The 20,289-nt window shown below is 37.3% G+C and overlaps 1 protein-coding gene across 4 annotated transcripts in view; it reads left to right on the forward strand.

The window, feature by feature from the left end:
- The window catches only part of LOC117422328 (DENN domain-containing protein 1A-like), a 366,743-nt gene that overhangs the window by 58,798 nt on the left and 287,656 nt on the right, over window positions 1–20,289 (forward strand). The gene's annotated exons all lie outside the window — the stretch shown is intronic.

Below are 20,289 nucleotides of genomic sequence, written 5' to 3' on the forward strand. Positions count from 1 at the left end.
TAATTTGTTGGCTTACCTGTTTTTGTTAACTGTTAGTGTGAGCTCAGTTGCTGGTGGTATTTTATTCACTGTTTTTCATGCTGTACTTCCAGCTGAAGGAATGCATCCAGCATACGCGCGTTGTTTCTGATAGTAGGACTCTGGTGGGGTCCTTGAAGGTAAAACAATTGTAAATGTGTGTGGTGTTTTTTTAAGACAATGACTCTTCCTGAGTGCATTTTTTTAAATATATATTTATTTTTTTTTCTGCAGAAAAATAAATATATTTGCCATTTAGTTTCTTTAAAAGACCTCAAACTCCCATTACCAATTACTGCTTTTTCATGTGACTGACATGTTTTCAATGGCATCTTTAGAAAGTTGACCAGAAGTCAGCTTTGAAGAATCTGCAATGAACGTTCAATAAATATTCATCTCCTGCAGCTTCATATAAATAATTCAGGTAATTCATCTTTACCATAATGTGTGTGTTTCTCATACAGGAACATGTGAGACCAGTGCAATTATAGCAGTATATTGGGTGAGATTTACTGGGATTGTTTTGTTAGCACTGTGTACTTTAAAACATAAGTCAATACTTTGAAGAAAGCTTATGGTAGCATTTGTAAAAGTTGTTATTTCCTGACTTGATGGTAAATACAATTGTCAGGCCAGCCATGGTTTGATAGAAACAGGGGAAGCTGCACACAGGTGACCAAGCTCACAGCGGTCAAATCAAGCGGCCACTCCTGACACGAGCTGGGACTGGACATGCCGATCGGGGCTTGCTGGAACTTTTCTAAATACATGTCAAGCTGGAAACCTGCTGTGTTTATTGGTATGAATCACAGGGTACGGCTGCTTTTCATTGAGATTGTTTCTAATCTTCTCTGGCTGGTACTAGTCTGCATGGTAGGAACCATGATCAGGGTACAAGCATCTTGAGGTTCCATCTAACCTTTATGCAAGATCAACATGACACTAATTGGTGTGGCTGCGGGTACCTGATGTCTTGTAGCAGAGATGCTATTTATGGTGAAAGATCTGTGCGCTACAGACTACTGTTGCAATGATTTATGACATGCTAGTTTCTTTGGTATACCGTATGTATTTTGTTGTGTTTTTTGTACGTTTGAAAAGTCAAATATTATTTGTAGTTAGAAAATACTGTGTCTTTGTTTGTTCAAATGTACAATAAAGGTCAGGCATATTTGTAAGTCCCATGCTGTAATGTATCACTGTTTTCTGTGTGATTAGGAGAATATTGCGTTCTTGACTGAGTCTTGTTAACATATTGGGTCACATGATTTCTTGACAGTAACTTTTTAATTGTACTCGCTTGCTTGAGGATGAAATACATGTTTGATCATAAATTTGAACTCTTAATTTTAGAGTTTGAAACTAAAAATGTCTAATCTTTATGGCAGCAAACCGAAATGAGACCTGTCTTCTAATGACTGCTGGATCTTGACAGAATTGATTCTTTATTCTGTTTGAGTGGAATCCTGAAGGTGACAGATCTATGTTGAGACCATGATGCATGGAGTATCAACAGAGGTCTGGAGATGCCATCCTCTTTACTATGGCCGGATTCAAACAAAACAAATGCTTTATGACCTCTTCTATGGAACTATTCAATTCAATCAATACAGTCAAATACCTTAAAGAACAAAGACGTGTGTAAAATATCGGAGTAATCTTGTATGTATTCTGGTTGTTCTAATTCTCTTTGTACCGTCACATCCTGGGATCTCTGTATGGCTCTCATGTCTTAGCTACAAGTACATTGGTACACCAGAATGCAATTATTAATTTGCTTTACATTCCCAACTTTCCCTGCTAATTCCCTTTCTCTCCTGAAGCTTGGGTATCGTCACACTTGCAAGGCAGTGTGAAATGCTGGTACCTTGTTCCTCACCACATTCTCAGGTCAAGGAAGTGCCTTGCCAGCTGCTGCTATTCCCAGTGGCTTGTCGCCAGGCAACCACGGCGTAGGAGAGGGAAACTAAAGAGAGCCACGAGAGGATCAGACTGGAGGCAAACATCATCACAGCTAAACAAGCCCTCTAGAACACAGAATCACAATTCATTTCCTCCCGGAACATTGAGAACTAAAGGAAACACTTGCCAAGATCAGAAAGTTTTGATGTACAAGTTGAAAAAAGGCCATTCTGTAGCGCGTGTGCTTTTTATAAAAAAATAAATAAATAAGAATCTTGTGATGAGATTGGACTTTGCATCTCAGTTTTCATTTCTGAAACGGTAGTTGGGAACTGGTTCACCCAAGTGCTTTTAACTGTGCTCCCAGTGGACAGCATATTGGGGTGTGTTCAGGTCAGGATTGAGATGTGCTCACAGAGGGGTGAGGAGATATTCCGTTCACATGTATTTATCTGCTTCCCTTTTGTTTTGGTCTTTTAAAGCTAGGCATTTGATATGAATGCTCTGCAGTCCTTTACTGTGTGGTGGTGCCCCGCAGTGGTGCTTCCTGCTCGGTGGATAAAAAGGTTAATAATGATATTATTATATAACTATCTGTTAAATCAGATATATAGCTGGAACTTTCACTATGTTAGATTGTATTTGTCCTCTTTTAAAAGTAATAGCATCTGCACTGCTAAAGATGTATTGCTGGATATGGTTACATTTTGTAATGGTTATTTTCAGTTTTTACTGTTTTTTAACATGAGATTTTTACAATAGGTAACAATCCATGACTATTGGTAGATAAATGTATGTCAATAAAAATGTGTTTTAGTGTTGTATGGGGCTCTCTGTTTGACATGCTGAACTTCAGTACTGGTACACATTAACTTCTGCTGCTTCACACGGTTTGCATTCACAAAGAATAGAAGGGGTGTGCAATTTAGAAAAACTGGTCCAAGGGACAAAATGCTAGAAAAATCAACCCCCCCCCCTCCCCGTCACACAAAAAAAACACACAAAAAGTAGAATATAACTTTGTAGGATTTTTGTTTTATTTAACAGTGAACACAATCAATCAATTAGATAGGCCAAATAAATGTGTGGTTCTGGTTACACTGGAAAAAAAATAGGGTAGGTAGGTAAAACTTTTTTTTTTATTTAGTTTTTTTATTTCCCGAATAAGCAGTGTGAGCATTGTAAAAGTGGCAAGTGATAGCTTAGTGTCCTTTCTCCACCTCATTTTGAGGGTGCATCTTCATTAATAAACTTTCCGTCTACCTTTCTTTATGCCAGGGGTGCCCAATCCTGGTCCTGGAGGGCCGATGTCCCTCCTGGCTTTTGTTGCAACTGTGCCCTAAATTACTTAATTGGACCAATCAAGCCCTTATTAGAAGCTTAAGTGGTCCAATTAATCAATTTAGTGTACAGTTTGAACAAAAAACAGGAGGGCATCGGCCCTCCAGGACCAGGATTGGGCACCCCTGCTTTATGCTATAGGATACAACGAGTCACAATCTGTTCAAATTTTGGTTTTCAGCAATATTAGAGTTATTGATTGATACATACACACGTGCATACATATGCATGAGGTTTAATTATGATTAAATAACATATCCACATAACCACATGTTCTGTACTGGGTATTCAGTGGCTCGGCACTGTCCACAGCAGTGCCGGTGTTAGAGGCTAATTCTCACCCCTGTGAGAATTTGCCTAGGCTAATTCTCACCCCAGGTGAGTTCTGTCCTAGGCTAATCCTCACCCTGTCAGGCCAATTCTCAGCCCAGTACTCTGTACATCGCATAATCGTTTCCATTGTACGATAACTAATCTAAGCTAATCAGCAGTAAGACATATATTTGTGAATGCAGGAAAAAAGACTGATGTAGACAAAATAAGCAATGTTTATTGAAGAATAATAGTGAGAACAATAATAGAACAAAAATGTTTCATACACTACTGTGGCAATGTGCCCCGCCCCTGTGTGCTTTTCTGTATTGTATGTTGCGTGTGGTGTGTTAATGTTGGTGTATAGGCATTGGTACACGGGATATAAACGGGTCTGTGTTTCACGTGTGTTTAAAAATGTATAATTGTATTTAAGCACGAGGATTGCACATCACTTCACGTGCATTTAAAGTAATTAATATGTGAGCACGAGGTTGCACATAATTAGTTCACGTGCTGGGATTCAATTGAATAATTAATTAGTAATTGAATCCTGGTACAACAGTGTGTATATATAGATGCACGTTTTACTCACTCGGGGTTGTGTGTTCGGTGAGTGGAGAACGAGTGAGAGAGGAGGAAAAATAGACGCGAATAAGAATAATAATAATAACAACTGTTTAGACTCATCGTGTTTGTTTGTCTGTTCGTTCACTGTCTGTTTACTGTTTTGTCATTTTGTTTGTCTATTTATTTTGGCCCAAAGTGCCGTGTTCTGTTTTGTTCAACCTTTTATTTTTGTTTGTTTAATAAACATACTGAGTGCAGCCATTGTGTATCCGTTTCAACCAGAGAATAATAATAATAATAACTGTTTAGACTCACCGTGTTTGTTTGTCTGTACGTCCACTGTTTGTTTAGTGTTAATCCGTTTGTCTATTTACTTTGGCCAACGCGCTGTTTTGTTTGTTCAGTCTGTGTTTTTCTGTTTTGTACAACCTTTTTATTTACAATAAAGCGGCGCAAGCAAGCGCCTTCATCATTTCACCGTCCTGTGTGTGTTTCCTTTCCTGGGTCTGACGTAGTCACTCACCTAGCCGTATGACAACTACAAACCAATAATCTTGTTTAGAGCAAGCCTGGACAATGTGTGTGTGTGTGTGTGTGTGTGTGTTTGTATGTATGTATCAGGTGTCTACCACAACAAGGTTTTATATATATTATAAACATCAATGTTTTAAATAATAAAGATAATAACTTTTTATTGGAAATTTGAAATATGGAGTGGATCACTTTCTTTAATTGTGACCATATAAAAAAGTTTCTGATGAGTGTGCACCTCAATTTAAAGAATTTGTATAAAATTAGCTGTACACGAATGACATATGTATGTGTGTGTGTGTGTGTGTGTGTGTGTGTGTATATATATGTATATGTATGTGTGTATATATATATATATATATATATATATATATATATATATATATATATATATATATATATATATATATATATATGCTGTGTTAAATGATAACACATAGCTGATCTATTTATTTATTTATTTATTTTATCTGGCTTTGTGTACTTAACATGTTTTGAGATGACACTATAAAGAAAACACATAGTTGTTATCACAGTAATACAGTACCGGTAAGAAATGAAAGTTACTTTCACTTTCAGGTATTTCTGTATGTTTTATTAGTTGGACATGTATAAAAGTAGCTGACAGCAGTTAAATGGATGTTTAAAATACATTTATTAATTGGATTGCTAGGGAACTAAATGACGTACCTGCTTAACTCTTTTTGTGGAGCAGTGTTTGAAAGGCATCAGGTGCAATGTTTTCAATGTTCAGGTATTCCTTTGCAGTTCACACACAAGTACACTGAGAGCTTTCAATCCAGGAAATTTATGGCAACTGTTTAGACTTTTCAGAGTTATTCAGCTGATCTGAACATTTTGTTATTTCGAAATACAGTATTTACAAGGCAATTCATAATGATTTGTGGAAAGTTGTGAGTATAATTATTATTTTATTTTTTTCTGGTATGTGGTCACATTTTTAAAACAACTATTTTGCAAAACAATTACTGGTACTTGGCGATACTCGGACGCGACAATTTCTATGAAACTGAAGATATGAAACTAATTATTTTAGCCAAAAAAGTTTTGAACGGTTTCAAACTGTATTGTAGTTCCATTCTTTTTCAGTACTAGCAAGACAAAAAATAGCTATTTTTGTATTACAAATATAATATGTTGCATCAGTAATGTTGTTGATAAATTTGCCCAGTAATCATTTGTTCAAGCTGATTTACAGTTTTTAATTTGCAGGCATTTATTCTGGAATTTCAAAATGCTTTTTGATCCATTTTTAATGAAAGTCCACCTTGAATGATTATATAAATCACAGTGGCTTGACATTGAGCCTTCTGCATCTCTGCTCTTGGCTAATGGCAGTGCCCCTGTAGTTTCCTTAAGGGCTTCAGTGTGGAAGGGTACAGTGCTGGCTGGGCCAGGCCAAGATCATTCTTTGTATGCGATTTCACAGTGACTTTCACAGACCACCTGTAGACAGGGTCTTAACCCCACCACACAAAACTAAACAAACAAACAGTCATTTAAACATCTGTGCCATGACAGAGAGAGGCTGTTGAGAAATAAAATACCTTGCTGTATTTAACTCAAGGAAGTAATCTTAAGTGCTTCTTCACACCTCATTGACTTGCTGAAAGACAAGCCCCTTACCTGGCTTACCTCTGCAGTAATTGGTTCTGGAAAGTAACAGTACACGCACAGAATATCATCAGACTTCTTTTAATGCTGATGTGGCATATCTTAGTGAAATAAATTGAAAGTAAGGTCAGTTCATAATATGGATCCCTTAAGTTTTGTGTTTTGCTTTTCATTTCATGCAGAATCATTTACCTTAACCCATTTAAGTGCCCTGCAGTCCTGTATATTTGCCTAGCAGTCCATTACAAAAATAAAAACTCAAAGAAAATTCCTTGCTGCTTGTTTATTGCTTTCTTCTTATATGGTGCACTTTGTTTACATTCCCTAAAGACATTTCAAGATGTAAACTACATTGTATACCCTAAGGCAGAATCAGTTTGGTTAAGGTAGACAAACATTGTGGCTAGCACATTCGCCAGTGTACACTAACTGGAACTTGAGTATGTTAGTTTCTTTTAGGGTTTCCCTTATATTTGATTGCGTGTTTGAAGTGTGACGGGTCAGTTTAGTTGCAATGAGAAGGGGACTGACTTTGTTTGGAGCATGCTTACTCAGCTTTGAAATGAACTGCCAAACAAACCAAGTGGAGTGGAGTTAACTCACGGTCCTTAAAGGGTTAAACATAGAATGAGTTAAAACCAAACCATTTGAAACGAGAACCCTTAATAAAGAGATAAAGAAGGACTCAATAGCACACCGTACCCCGATCCCCTCTCCTAGCCTGGGAATCTTTTATACTCCTTGGAATCCCTGCGTGGTGTGGTGGTAGTCTGGTCTTCTGCCAGGAAGCAGACTACCTGGCTTTGGGGGGGGGGGGGGGCAGGCTTCCTTCTCTGCGAACAAAGCTACCCCCCCCCCCCCCCCCCCCCCCCCCCCCCCCCCCTTGTGAACAATAGGATTACAAGCTGGGAACTTTCTTTCAGCAGCAATGGGATATTAGGAAGCCCAACCCTCTCGAATTCCAATACCCATCCTGCTGTCGTCTTTATTTGTTTGTTTACTTATTGAAAAGCTTCAGTCTTCCACACTCGCTTGTGTTCAGTTTCTCATGAAAATATAACAACCCTTGGTATTTGTTTCTTGCATTGAAGGAAGGAACAAAGGAAGGATTTGCTGACAGCTCAGTTTGTTTAGATCCTCATGATTGGTTCAGCTGTAGGGAGACAACCCCCCCACCCCCCCCTGAAACCTACCTGCCTGCTTTTGTTAATACACAAACCAGGATATAAATTACATTTCCAAGTTCTGTTATAGCTGTAAGTGGAAAGGACATTTTTAATACATCACAATCCACGACCCTACAGAAGATTCAGTTACAATATGAACGTCAGCCTGGTCAGAACTCTACCAATCTTCATTTTGAGGCCACATACCCCACAGCTCAAAGTATAAAGGAGGATCATTGGACAGCTCACTTGTATCCCTCAGGCTCCTGGGAGAGAAATTCACTGACCTTTGTTTTGGTGGAAAAATAAAACACTAGTGTCCATCAGGGGTGAGCACAAACCCGATAAAAAGAAAACCGATTCGCAACAAATACGAATATTCGTGTACCATCTACATTTTATTAGGATCAGGAAATCGACACGTTGTATGAATTCCACTACTTAAAAAACTACAGCGTGCAAAAGTGAAGACTCTACAAGACATTTTAGACCATTTTGTGAGGGCTCATCACACATCCCTCCAAAATAAATTGAACACCTTAGAGAGTTGCCATGACCTAACTAAATCTATGTTGTGTCCAATCCCTGCATGCAGATTACAAACAACTGAAAAGCAGGTATTCACAAGTTACAGCCGTAGAGTAGAATTCCCAATGCAGAAACATAAAGGAAATGTAAATCAAAGATCACTTCCCACACACTCATTTAGAAGTACGTTGACCTGTATAGCAAATTAAACCATGTAAAGAAACAAACTTAGTTACATATTAGTTACTGACAGCATGACCCAGCAAGACATCAGTACTAAGAGCATTGTAAGCTTATTACATTTTACAAGCTTGTAACGGAGACAAACAAATACTTTGAAAGAAAAACATTGCCTTTAGTGCTACACAGCAAGAGTTTCAACTGTACAATATTTTGTATAAAGCACTAGCCTCATTTTAGCATTATTTATTTTTTAAATAAGTACCTTTCCAAGGATACTGATGAATGCCTTAGAGGTTTTCTCAGTCCTTTGTAAATGTTGAGAAAGTTTGGCTGGCAGGATTAAAGTCACTTTGTCACATGATTTGAATGGAACGAAAAAGGTTTTTCACTTCCCATCACTTCAGATTTTACAGAAAAGCTCAAAGCAAGTTTAAAGCTAGGTAAAGGCTGACAGGGAAAAATTATAGTGACTCAATATTGGAGCAGCAGCATCACTTTGATTGCAAACACCATTAAATAGTAAGGGGATTATAACAAATCAATGGGGTACACATGTGTAACACACATTTTGAAAAATGGTGTGATGTTCATCCCCCTCTTATCCATGTGTCTGGAGTCTCAATGACATAGAATTCTTAAAGGGAGGATAACATTTCACGTTGCACTCGTGTTGCAGGCACTTGAAGTTCATACTCCATGCATGGTAACGCTGCAAATGAGGACGGTCACAAGGCATGAAAAGAGCCCAAAAAATTACAACTGTGTTAAAATGTTGTGCATGACTTGTTGTTTATTGACATTTTATTATGAAAAACAGTCAAATATGGGAGTCCAAGGTATTCCTTATGATGCTTTAATCAAACGTTGTGTTGCTTGCGCACAATTAGACGCCTGTATCCAAGGCGACTTTGTGACGGTGTGCCGAGTGGCTGATGTCAAACGGAGAATGCACAACCAAAAATTCAGTTTAAAAGAAACAAATACTTTATTTGTGAACAAAAGTACGCTTGTTCTTTCAACAAATAACTATTTACACTGATCCTGGATTATTATTATTATTATTATTGTTATTGTTATTGTTATTGTTATTATTACTATTTACTCAATAAGAATGCTTTACTTCACATTTATTTTAATGTAAACTCAGTCTTACCCTTATTCATTTTACCATTGTTAAAGTAATAGGGTTAAACAAGATTAAACGTCCCTTCTATGGAAAAGGTAAGCACGGCCCCGAAAGAGCAGCGCATATCAATCATGAGACTCAGACACGCGCTCCCCTTCCCATACAGACAACAGCCTGCCACAGAGAGCAAGCAGACCTGCATCACCTGAGCTCCTTCAATCCAATGGTGAGCACCATGTCTATCACTAATTGTTAACAATCTTAAAACTCCCAACTCCTGTATCTGTAAACATTTTCATTAGCGAAGAATACTTAAAAAGATACGAGTTCACTTTACCAGCAGTGTGCACTCTGCTACCCAAAATGGTACATCGCACTCAAAAAAAACAACAAATGTACAAATACTGATTTCATTCTTATGCCATTCCCCGATTCCTGACAAGCAAATACACACAGATTGAATAAACATACATTTTATGGGGTGGCTTAATCTGTCCATTTACAAAAAGAAAGTTAAGCCGTTTTTAGTTTGCTTTTTAGTTTTGTTTTTAAAGCTACTGTGGGCGGAGAACCGCTTTCTGGCTGAGTGATGGAAAAACAGCGTCTCTTACTACAGTCAGAGAGAGAATTACGTTTCTCCATAATATAAACAACACCTCTGCATAACATAAATAAATAGGATATATCAAGGCAGAAGATAAGTTTAGCCTACAAGTGGACTGATATTATTATTACCATGGTTACATGGAAATGTATCCGTGTCCATCCGCACAGCTTTTTTGCAAGATATACTGAAACACACGCTTCATCAATCTCTGTCAAATTTGGTGTAAAAATCAAGACATGTACCTTCTTTATTAATCCAGAGAGATGGAAGATGTAATCCACTAAATAATTATACACTTCAGCAAGTAAGTAATAGTTCCTAACCACAATCACATTCGCAACATGAAGGACCTATACCAACAGATCAATAACACTGACGCAAAATGACGACTCTTCATTCAGAAGTCAAAGAGCATGGGTCAAACAATAACAAACAATAAATGGCACTGTTTGGGATTTACTACAACCGACTTCCTGGTTGTTACGAACGTAGAAATGAGTGGACAGACGTCAGGACGCAAGATTAAAAACCTTTATTAGTGATTAACAAAATCCTGCATCCCCAAAAAACACGTTTTAATAAAATGTACAGGTATAAATTGACTCACAAAAAAGAACACTTTGAGTATTATTCCTTCCTAAAGAGCTGAATAATAACTTTTATATTCGTAACAGTGTGGACAGATACTGATATGAATGTAGCACATTTTTTAAAAACTGATCTAGAATATAGAATCGCTTGCTACAGTGATAAAAACACACTTAGGATAATATTTAAGTTTTCTAGATTATAATAATCAATTGAATTAGACATAAATGTGACAGTATTGTTTATAAACACCCTGTAAGTCATGTTTTGCCATGTTATGTTTGGATCACGTTTGAGAGGGATAGTATACGCTCCCATGTCCAGATAAAATTTCTTTAACTTCAGACAAAGTTATCTACACTATATCTCAAAGAAATCAACCTGCAACTTGTCAGCTTACTCAAACATTTACACATGTGTAAAGTTTCCATAGCATGGAAATGCCCAATTACATCTGAAACTGCTTTTACATTGAAATAGACAGGTTAGCTTTAACTAAAGCTTTAGTGTCATCAAGTTTTGTTCAGGAAGAAGTGATTAACTTTGATTTACTAAACTTGTATAACTTTATTACAAACTTCCCTCCTAATGATTGCACTTCAGACAACCTTCTGGATTGTATTGTGTTCCTCAGATATAATGATCCAAACCGCTGCATTGTAATAGGAGGCTCGATGAGGGTTATTAAGAAGCATTTCAAAAAGGATCTTCATTTAAATAAGTGCCAAGATCAGTCGCTAATTTTGACATTGTTAAAATGTAGCTTCCGGAGATCCGTGCATGGTATTTCAAAACCAGGTAACTGACTGAAGTTCTCAAAGACAATGATTGAAAAATGAAAGATGAAACATTGTTTTCACAGATTGATGGTGGGATTTGGAATGCGCGTTTTAAAACCTGTACTTTTGTAATTAGAACCATTTAATTTGCAAGAAGACAACCATTAACGTTAAGATATGAAGCCCTTGAAGTAGAATATTGTATTTGTGAATACAAGACATTTGTCTACGACACCATGTTTTTAAAGTGTATTTTACTTTCTATGCTTTTCTCCTTCTCCTGAAGTTTTATTTGTTTGTTTATTTATACACGTTTAACAGAAAAGCTTGGTTTTAAAAATAGTTACTAATTTGCAAGTGGAATGTGGAAGTTGAGTAAAATACACAATTTGGTCCCCTCTTAAACATTTTAAAGCTAAATAAAACAGTTTGGGCCTGCATTTGTAACAACAACATTTAGAAATGTGGAGAACCTGCCAGAATTCTGCTTTACATGCCCCAAGCTTCTGGAAACAATGTTTTACATTTAAGTCAATACAGAAGCAAGTGATGTCATGAGATATATTTTAAATGATGTTGAGAATCTGTAAATAAACCATTTTGAAGATATCATAATTTCATTTTGAGATCTAAAAACGAAATGTCTACAATTAATTTACACATATTTTTAAATAATGTTTTGCTAGCATGATATTACAAACTGCCATTTAGAGATATCTCTAAATTATTTAAAAATATCTCTAAATGAACAGGAAGTCATTGCAAGATATCTCTAAATGACTTCCTGTGAAAATGCTCTGATTTGAGTGGACTTCCTGTCCATTTAGTGATACCTCTGAATGAACAGGAAGTTATTTAGAGATATCTTAATATTTATTTGAGATATCTTAAAATAGATAGATAGGAATCATTGATATATCTTAAATTGAATTTCAGATATTTGAAAGTAATTTTAAAGATATCTCAAATATTCTGAGATATCTTTAAATGATTTAAAGATATCTGAAAATGCATTTTAGATATATAATTTAAAACTCCATTTAAAGATATCTGCAAATCATTTTTGATACCTCCAAGTATTTTAGATATCTGGAAATGATTTAGATATATCTTAAAATATTTAGAGAGAAAAATGAATTTGAGATCTCTAAATGATCATTTGGCTTGCCATAGTTTTACACTGAAGTGTTGGTAGGGGTTGTTTGGTGGACAGTTGGGTTTCGTGGACTGGTCACTTATACTGTATTTAGCATTCTGTGATATAGGTGTTGACTGTTTATTCAGGTCTCTTCAGTGGCTGTGTCTTGGAATGAGTGCACCAAAGTGTGCAAACTGTAAATGAGCGGGGATGTGTAAAAGAGCAGTATGTGGCTGCTGATGTACTTCGTAGTGGCATATTCCCACCCTGTCATCTGGAAAATAGAATCGGGTTACAGCGTGGATTAACATTTAGGCTAGCCTGCCGAGATGGGCCTTTATAAAAAAAATAAAAAAAAGGTTTGGTTTAAACTCCATGGAATTGAGCAATGAGATTAGTGGTTTACGGCTAATTTCAAAGCTCTGCTCGTTGAAAAGAAAAAGAAAAGAACGGAGGTAGGTAGATCCACCACTGTTTAGACCGTTAAAATAGAACCCAACTTTTATAAAAATTGTGGGACAAAAAAACAATCATGGTTATTTAAAGATTAGGGAAAATCACCAATCTAGTAAGCAAGCTGTGTACGTGGGGTAAAACAGGCAACAAGTGCCCCATAAGCTGGCACGTGAGTATTATCGACTGTTACATCCAAACAAACTATAGTCCTGCATATCAGAAGCGATCATATCCAGCATATTCTACCAGAATACGGTGGAGTCAGCTGTTTGTGAAACCTGGCAGGGAACCAAGACAGCACATGGAGTCTACATACTGCCATCCATCTGTCAAACTGGTGTTCAAACCTGTCTGAGGTAATAGAACAAAGACAGAAAATCTGCCTGCAAAATAAATATATCTCTGCACACCACACTTATATATGTCATTGCTACTTAGAAAAGCAATTAAACAAAAAAAAAATTAAAAGGCAACCATCGAAGATGTTTTCTTCATTTCAATAAAACTATCTATTAATCTTCTATGGAAAGCTGTACTGTATTTCTGATTGTTGAGCATAAGTCTGCGAATGACTTTCAGGATGGCTTAATACACGTACAAGATTTCTTCAGAAACCTGTAAGTATACTTTTTAAGTAATTCTTTCATCACTGTAGTACTAAAATAGAAAAGGATAGGTCTTTATGGTACAGGGTGGCTAATGTAGTAATCGATTAAAGCTGATAAAAGTAACGAAGCATCTTTGCCTCAGTTGTAACTCTTTCAATCTTTTTATCAACTTGTTATCTGCTAAGTCAGGATTGCCATCAATACTACAGGATACAGTCTAGGCCATGTACCCAGGTATTTTTAACTTTACAATATTTGGTTTGCCTGCTTTCTCCTCAGCATTGCAATTGTAATCTTCCCTTGAATCAGAGCCAAAGGAATTGGGGAGGATCTGTGTAATTTCAAATGAATCATAGTTTCCCAATGTATCGTATTTTCCAAATAAAGGTACAGAGCATTTTTATAAAATGTCCCCAGACCTTTAAAAGTCAGTGAAATAAAGCTGACGCAATGTAAAACAAAAATAATAATAGAGAGAGACACGCACATGGACGGCTGCCAGGCACACAATGTAAAGCCGGTTTGCTGAGCTGTGGGGTGCCGGTTCTGTACATGCTCCATGCTGATGCTGTTTGTAAGAAAAGTCTTCCGTTACTTGAGAAAAACTGCACACAAAGCACATTTATACACAGTACCTTTCAACTAAAGGACCCTTTTCAGCAACTTGGAGCTCGCAGTTTAGAAGTTGATGAATTTTTTAGAACACAGAGCTATAAAGTAAGATACTTCTGGCACTGGAGATACAGAGCGGCTTTTAAAGACAGTGCTTTTTCTTTTTTTCCTGCTTGAAGTATAGATATTTATTACACAGTACCACAAAACCACTTCATTGTGTTTAGATTGGATAATGCTTTTTACCTACAGTAGTAGTATTGCCAGTGTTAGTACAACGTGTGCTACCAGTTTACTAAGAACCCAGACTGGATTATTGTTATTTTGACTATCTTGAAAACAGATTTATCCAATTCTAATGGCACTTGGTATAGACATTCTTTAGCTCAAGCTGTATTATTAGAATAGCCCTACTTTCATAGGCACCAACTTTTCCAAATGATTGGGTATGCTGGTTGCAACCCCCAACCCCCCCATCTAACAGTACAAAAAACAAATCTCTTCCCTTCATGCTTGTGTCATGGTGAAAGTGTTCTGCTAATGGAGTCATGTATAACTGCTTCTGCCTCTCTGTGAATATGGAGCACAGCAATGCTATTTAGTCTTGCTTGAGTCATTGTTGACTGAAGGAATGTTTTTAGGCGATGTAATGCAGAGAAAGACCGCTCGCTGGTGCAGGTTGTGACTGGGATTGTTAGAACAAGTTGAATCAGTTTGAATAACTTGGGAAACATTCATACGAAATGTCAGATCCGACTTGAAAAATGTCATAATGTCCTGTAAATTTCTAATGCTGGCGGGCTCGTATTACATCCAGCATCATATCGCTCTGGAAAGTTAGTACAGTACTGTCAACATCATTTCCATAGAACTGAAAAACAGTTTTCCCAATCATAAATTTCTCAGCATGCAGGAGTACATTTAAACTTTATTTGGTCAAGTCTGTTATTTTGACCAGGCAACGTAATGTCAAATACTTCAAAATACTGGCACCTGTAGAAATCTTCTGCAGTGCCATATCTGTGTTGCTCCCCGTTCCCTCCATCTAACCGCTTTGGTACTCGGTGTGTCCGTGGCAGGACTGGTTCTTCGATGCTCACATTGTGTGCTAGTTCTTTTGTTTGTATCCAGAACATATCAAAGCTATTCCTCAAATACTGAGTGGTGGTTCTCAAATTATAAACACTTGAGGCTGCTTGCTGGAGGCTCAATGTGCTGGCTTGTATGTGTGTTTCCAGTCTAGAACAAAATCCATTAGCTTTGGCACCAACTTCAGTTCGATCTTCCTCGGCTTTCATCTGCAAAAAATTCAAGTAGCTCGCTGTAATTATCCGTAGCTGATTTCAAGCTAGCTGCATGAAGAGTCCATTTAGTGGGTGCAAATGTTCACAGGTTCTGTGTATCGGGTGGTTTCAGGTTTTTAAATTTCAATAATTGCTTTGGAGATGCGCTTACAAATTGAATCTTCTCCGTGTTTTAATTGAGCACATCCCTACAGGTTGATACGTTTGCCACACAGTCCTGAACAACCAAACTTAGGTAGTGAGCCAAGCAGTGGAATAAGATAAGAAGCGCAAGGTTCGATTTCACAGATTTTAGCCTGCACACCGTTCCTTATGCCCAACACATTAGTAACACCATCAAAGCCCTGTCCCTGGCACTTTTTAAAATCCAAGCCACACCTTGTTAAGACATCTTTGACAATGTTGAAAAGTTCTTCTGCTGTTGTTTCACCCGTCTCGAAGAATCCGAGAAAGTCCTTGTGAACCTCTAAAGTGTCATTGACCCAGCGGATACAAACTGAAACGTGTTCATGGGTGCTTATGTCTTCAGTTTCATCAATCATGATAGAAGAAAGTCACACTGTTGAATGTCTTAAGCACCTTTCTCAGCACGTCCTGATACATTATCATTAGCATTTAATTGATGCCGTCGTGTGATTTGAAGTTACTTGTAGTCACTGGTTTATTTCAGAGACATCTTCACCCCTTAACTTAAGCAAACTCCAAAAATTGACCACGTATAGCTGAGCCTTGCTGGGAAAGATACATCAGTAATGTGAATGTTTTTTTTTTTTTTTAACACCAGGTGTGCAACCTGCATTTCATTTTTCTTAGCTTCACTTATTGCAAATACATTTTGTGTGCCTGATATTTACTAGAAGCTTCTCGGTGGCAGTCAGATTTTTCATGCATACGAAACCTTTCTATTGCATGATGCCGTCCATCAAATCCATCCTCACTGAATGCAGATTCAGCTCTTGTAGTATTGTAAGCACATATAGCATCTTGGCAAATTCTGCAAAACGCCTTTCCTTTCTCATGGCCATACTTGAGCCGTTTGAAAGTAGAATCCCTTTGTGTTGAAACGAGCACCTTTCTTACTTTTTGCTTCGCTGCTACTGCTTGGTTTTTCATCATGGTTCAGCTCGCCAGCAGATCACTTTGTGTTGTTCTCAGGAGCCCTACCAGTAAAATTATCTACAGATCGGGGGTCTCATCACGTTCTGCACTATCGGTGTCTTTTTTTTAAATTTTGAACTTGTTTTTTTAATGTTCCGAATTCCGAGCATATCCATATTACTGTACTTTACTCTCGAAGATAAATTGGCAGGCAAACCTCTTTTGTTTATCAGATAAGTATTTTATGACAAAAGAGTGTGTATATCATTGAATTTGAGCGGAGAATTAAGCGTGACCAGTATACAAATGTAACTGTTTTACAATTAAAGTATTTACAAGCAAATATAATGTAATAGCATAAAACTGTTGGTGATTACATTTATAGCAGCACTGTTTTCTGTGACAATAAGGTCTTCACATTGAACAACACCCCTCATAGGAAAATGAATAGTCTGGGTTCTCCGCAAGTCACTACCAACTTGTCATGGTAGGGGAGTAATAAAAACAAAATGACCATTCACAGAACCATATGTTAATTTCCCTCACAGTCAGATAACACTGACCCCTCTCTGGAGCTTCCATGCAAGCTGTGATTAAACATGTAATTGCTAACTGCTTATTTTATACTATTCTGTAAAACTGTTGAGATATATCATGGTCCTCAGCTTCAATGTCATTATACTGATGGCTCTAATTTGAATTTACTACCATGGCAGGAATGTATGTTATTGAAATACTTGTTACATTTTAATAAGAAACACTGTGCTCAGCTGCAGGAAGCTTTATTGCAGGGTACAGGAATGTCTGCTTTCTTGAACATAAAAAACTGTGCTATTAACCAAATGCAGTGCCAGACACAACAGTAGTTTTGGAGCACTGAAGTCAGGCTGAACATGCATAGCTAGCATAACCATGTGGCTTGTCATACGTGGATTCCTGTTGAGTAAGCCAAACATGACATTGTACTGTAGTACAGTAGGTAGGGGAAACTGAAGCATAACAAAAAGGCAAAAATGCAAGCCAGACAGAATAAAACAGCATGCCTTATGTTAGCAGAAGGAAATATTTTGTTAAATTTGAATGCAGTTTGCACAATTAAAACAAAAGTAAATGAAGACAACTTTGAGGTTCATTTCTTACCTCTTTAATATCCTAACGCATATGTTATTTAGTATTATCTATTGCTGTTCTTGCTTAAATAATTATTTAGCATCCTTGGTACTATTCCAGTAAAAATACCCTTTTCCAAACCGTATGCTTACGCAGATGGGTTGGTAGTGGGTGCTCATTTAGGGGTGCTGTGAGTTTGGTGAAATGAGTTGTAGTTTACATGTATGTGAAGGAAAGTGGTTTAAAAGCAGTCCATGCATGCATATTATCCTCACACTGCTGCCCATAGTTACTGCTGCATTGAACTGTGCTTGTTTAATTGAACAGAAGCACTGAACGGGAGTCGGAGACAGCAGCATCCTGGGGGGAAGTTTTTACACAACAAAGAGTCCATAAAAATAACTTGGCAAAGGTAGCAATGTGCTTTTAAAGTTTCATTGTTTTGTATATATATTTGTACACTGTTGATGACTGCCATGGAATGAGCCCATAATTAGGGTTTCAAGGTTTTAACTTATAAAACACTACAAAGATTTCAAAAACGGTGTTTCTTTGCCTTTAAACTTCCCTTACTTCACCTTGCTCAAGGCTCAGTTGTGAGGCGGCCCTCCAATCTGTGCTGCTGTTTGATTTGAGCTCAGTTTACTGTATTGTCTTGTGAGGCACCCCTCCAATCTGTGCTGCTGTTTGATTTGAGCTCAGCCCTTGGGATGTTTCAAAAGTTAAAAACTCTACTTCTGGGCTGTCCAGAAAGAACCGGTCAAATCGGTTCTTTTACAAAAATTTCAAAAAAATAAACCTACCCTACCTATAATTACCTGATTTTGAAAAAAAGAAAAAAAAAAAGAAAAGAAAAGTCTTAGGAATGTCAAGTGCATGATTTTGGCACTGAAGTTGTTTGTCTTTACCATAATCTTCCCATAATCTTTACCATAATCTGGGATGAGCAGGAATAACCAGGTTCATGTTTACTTGTGAACCATCACACAGCTAGCAGTTTACCCGTAAACCCACTTTGACATACTTGAATAAGATTATAGAAATGTATGAAGCAGTGAGGTTTTCCATGTTATAGAGATTTGTTTTTTAAATTAAAATAAAACAAAGCATGGCATTTAGTTATTTGGCATTTACTCCCGCTGGCCTTTGATGCGTTGAAGAGAAGAACTCATTAATAATGCGTTTAAGGGGCAGGGGAGGGTCAAATATCTAGGCTCAACGAGGCCCCCTCAAGTCATTATTAATGAGCTGCTTTTTCACTACGCCAGTCATGAGAGACTAAGAAGAGTAAGAGCAGAACTCTTTGTACAAGTCTTTTATAAAAGATAAACTTGAACTCTACTCTTTTTTTTTATGTGCTCGGTTTCTATTTAAAGGCATAAAGAATGTTTGTGTCCATTATTAGGGATGAGAGCCCCTGCAGAGGGCATGTATTTGAGATGGTCTGTCCGTACAGCCGTCCATCTTTTTGGCACACATTCCTGCATGTATCTGGAGAGCCGCTGCTCCAGTCGTCAGACTTGTTATTAACATTATTTAGCATTATTGAAAGCATTTACACTTGTGTTTTTGCATATGGAAAAGCGCTTATCAAATTGTGCTTAAATATTTCATTGCTAGTTCTGTTTTCATTTTATTGATAGCTCTGATTTAGTATTTTCAGCCGTGGCTCTGGCAGGGGATGTGTGTAACTGTCTTGTGGTTTTACAGTTTGTTTTTCACATTGACTCAGGTGAAGCCTATTTATCCTGTCAATACACTGTGCTTGATGGAATGACTTGGTTTACCATTGCTTCCTGTGTTACAGGTCACAGAACTCAAACTAGTTTCTTATGAGCAGAACACAGCTCTGAGTAAAGAAAATCAAAACCTGAACGTTAATATACAATGGGAATATTAAAGAGCAACCTGGCTTGTTCTGGGTATACAGTATCAGCGTGATCTAATGCATTGTTCTTCTTGTTTGGTTTATTTCTATATTATTATCACATCTTGATGACTTCTTGAAAGTCGGAAGTTTAAAGCACCCCATGGTCTCAACATGTCTCAGAATCATGTCCTGTCCCCATGCTGTACACCAGTGTCACTGTTATCCTGCCCGCTGCAACACTCCATACATTGAAAAACACTCATTTTTCACATTGAGAAAGACTTGTAGGCAAAACATTTGTCAAGAATGTTATTTCACATTACTGTGCCTCAATAAGAAATACCACAGTGTGGTGGCTCTTTTGAGAAGAATATACATGTTAAGAAAACTCTTTTTATTACCAAGTTTCTCTTTAAAGGACAACTTCTTTAAAGAGAGAACTCTTTAGATGAAGTGCATCAAGATTTTAAACAAAGCATGTTCTCTTTAAATCTCACACTCCCCTTTTATCTGTCATTTACGGTAGTGATCGAATTTGAATGTGTTTCGTGGAGTATAGGAAGGCATTCTGTTTCGCTTTCACTGGCAGACACTTGTACAGTGTGTAACGGTAAAACTAATTTGACAAAACAAATGAAAGTGTATGCTAGATGAGAGGGGCACTGTTGTCATGTTCTGTTCCAGCAGCATCTCTCTTCTTCTCTTAAATCTTTAATACTGTTGTCATGCACGCTGTGTGAGGATCGACACCGCTTTAATTAGCCTGCAGGAGTTGCTTAGAATTTTTTTTGGAAGATTTCCACACGG

This window comes from Acipenser ruthenus, chromosome 15 (genome assembly GCF_902713425.1).
Source record: "Acipenser ruthenus chromosome 15, fAciRut3.2 maternal haplotype, whole genome shotgun sequence".
Lineage (NCBI taxonomy): Eukaryota > Metazoa > Chordata > Actinopteri > Acipenseriformes > Acipenseridae > Acipenser > Acipenser ruthenus.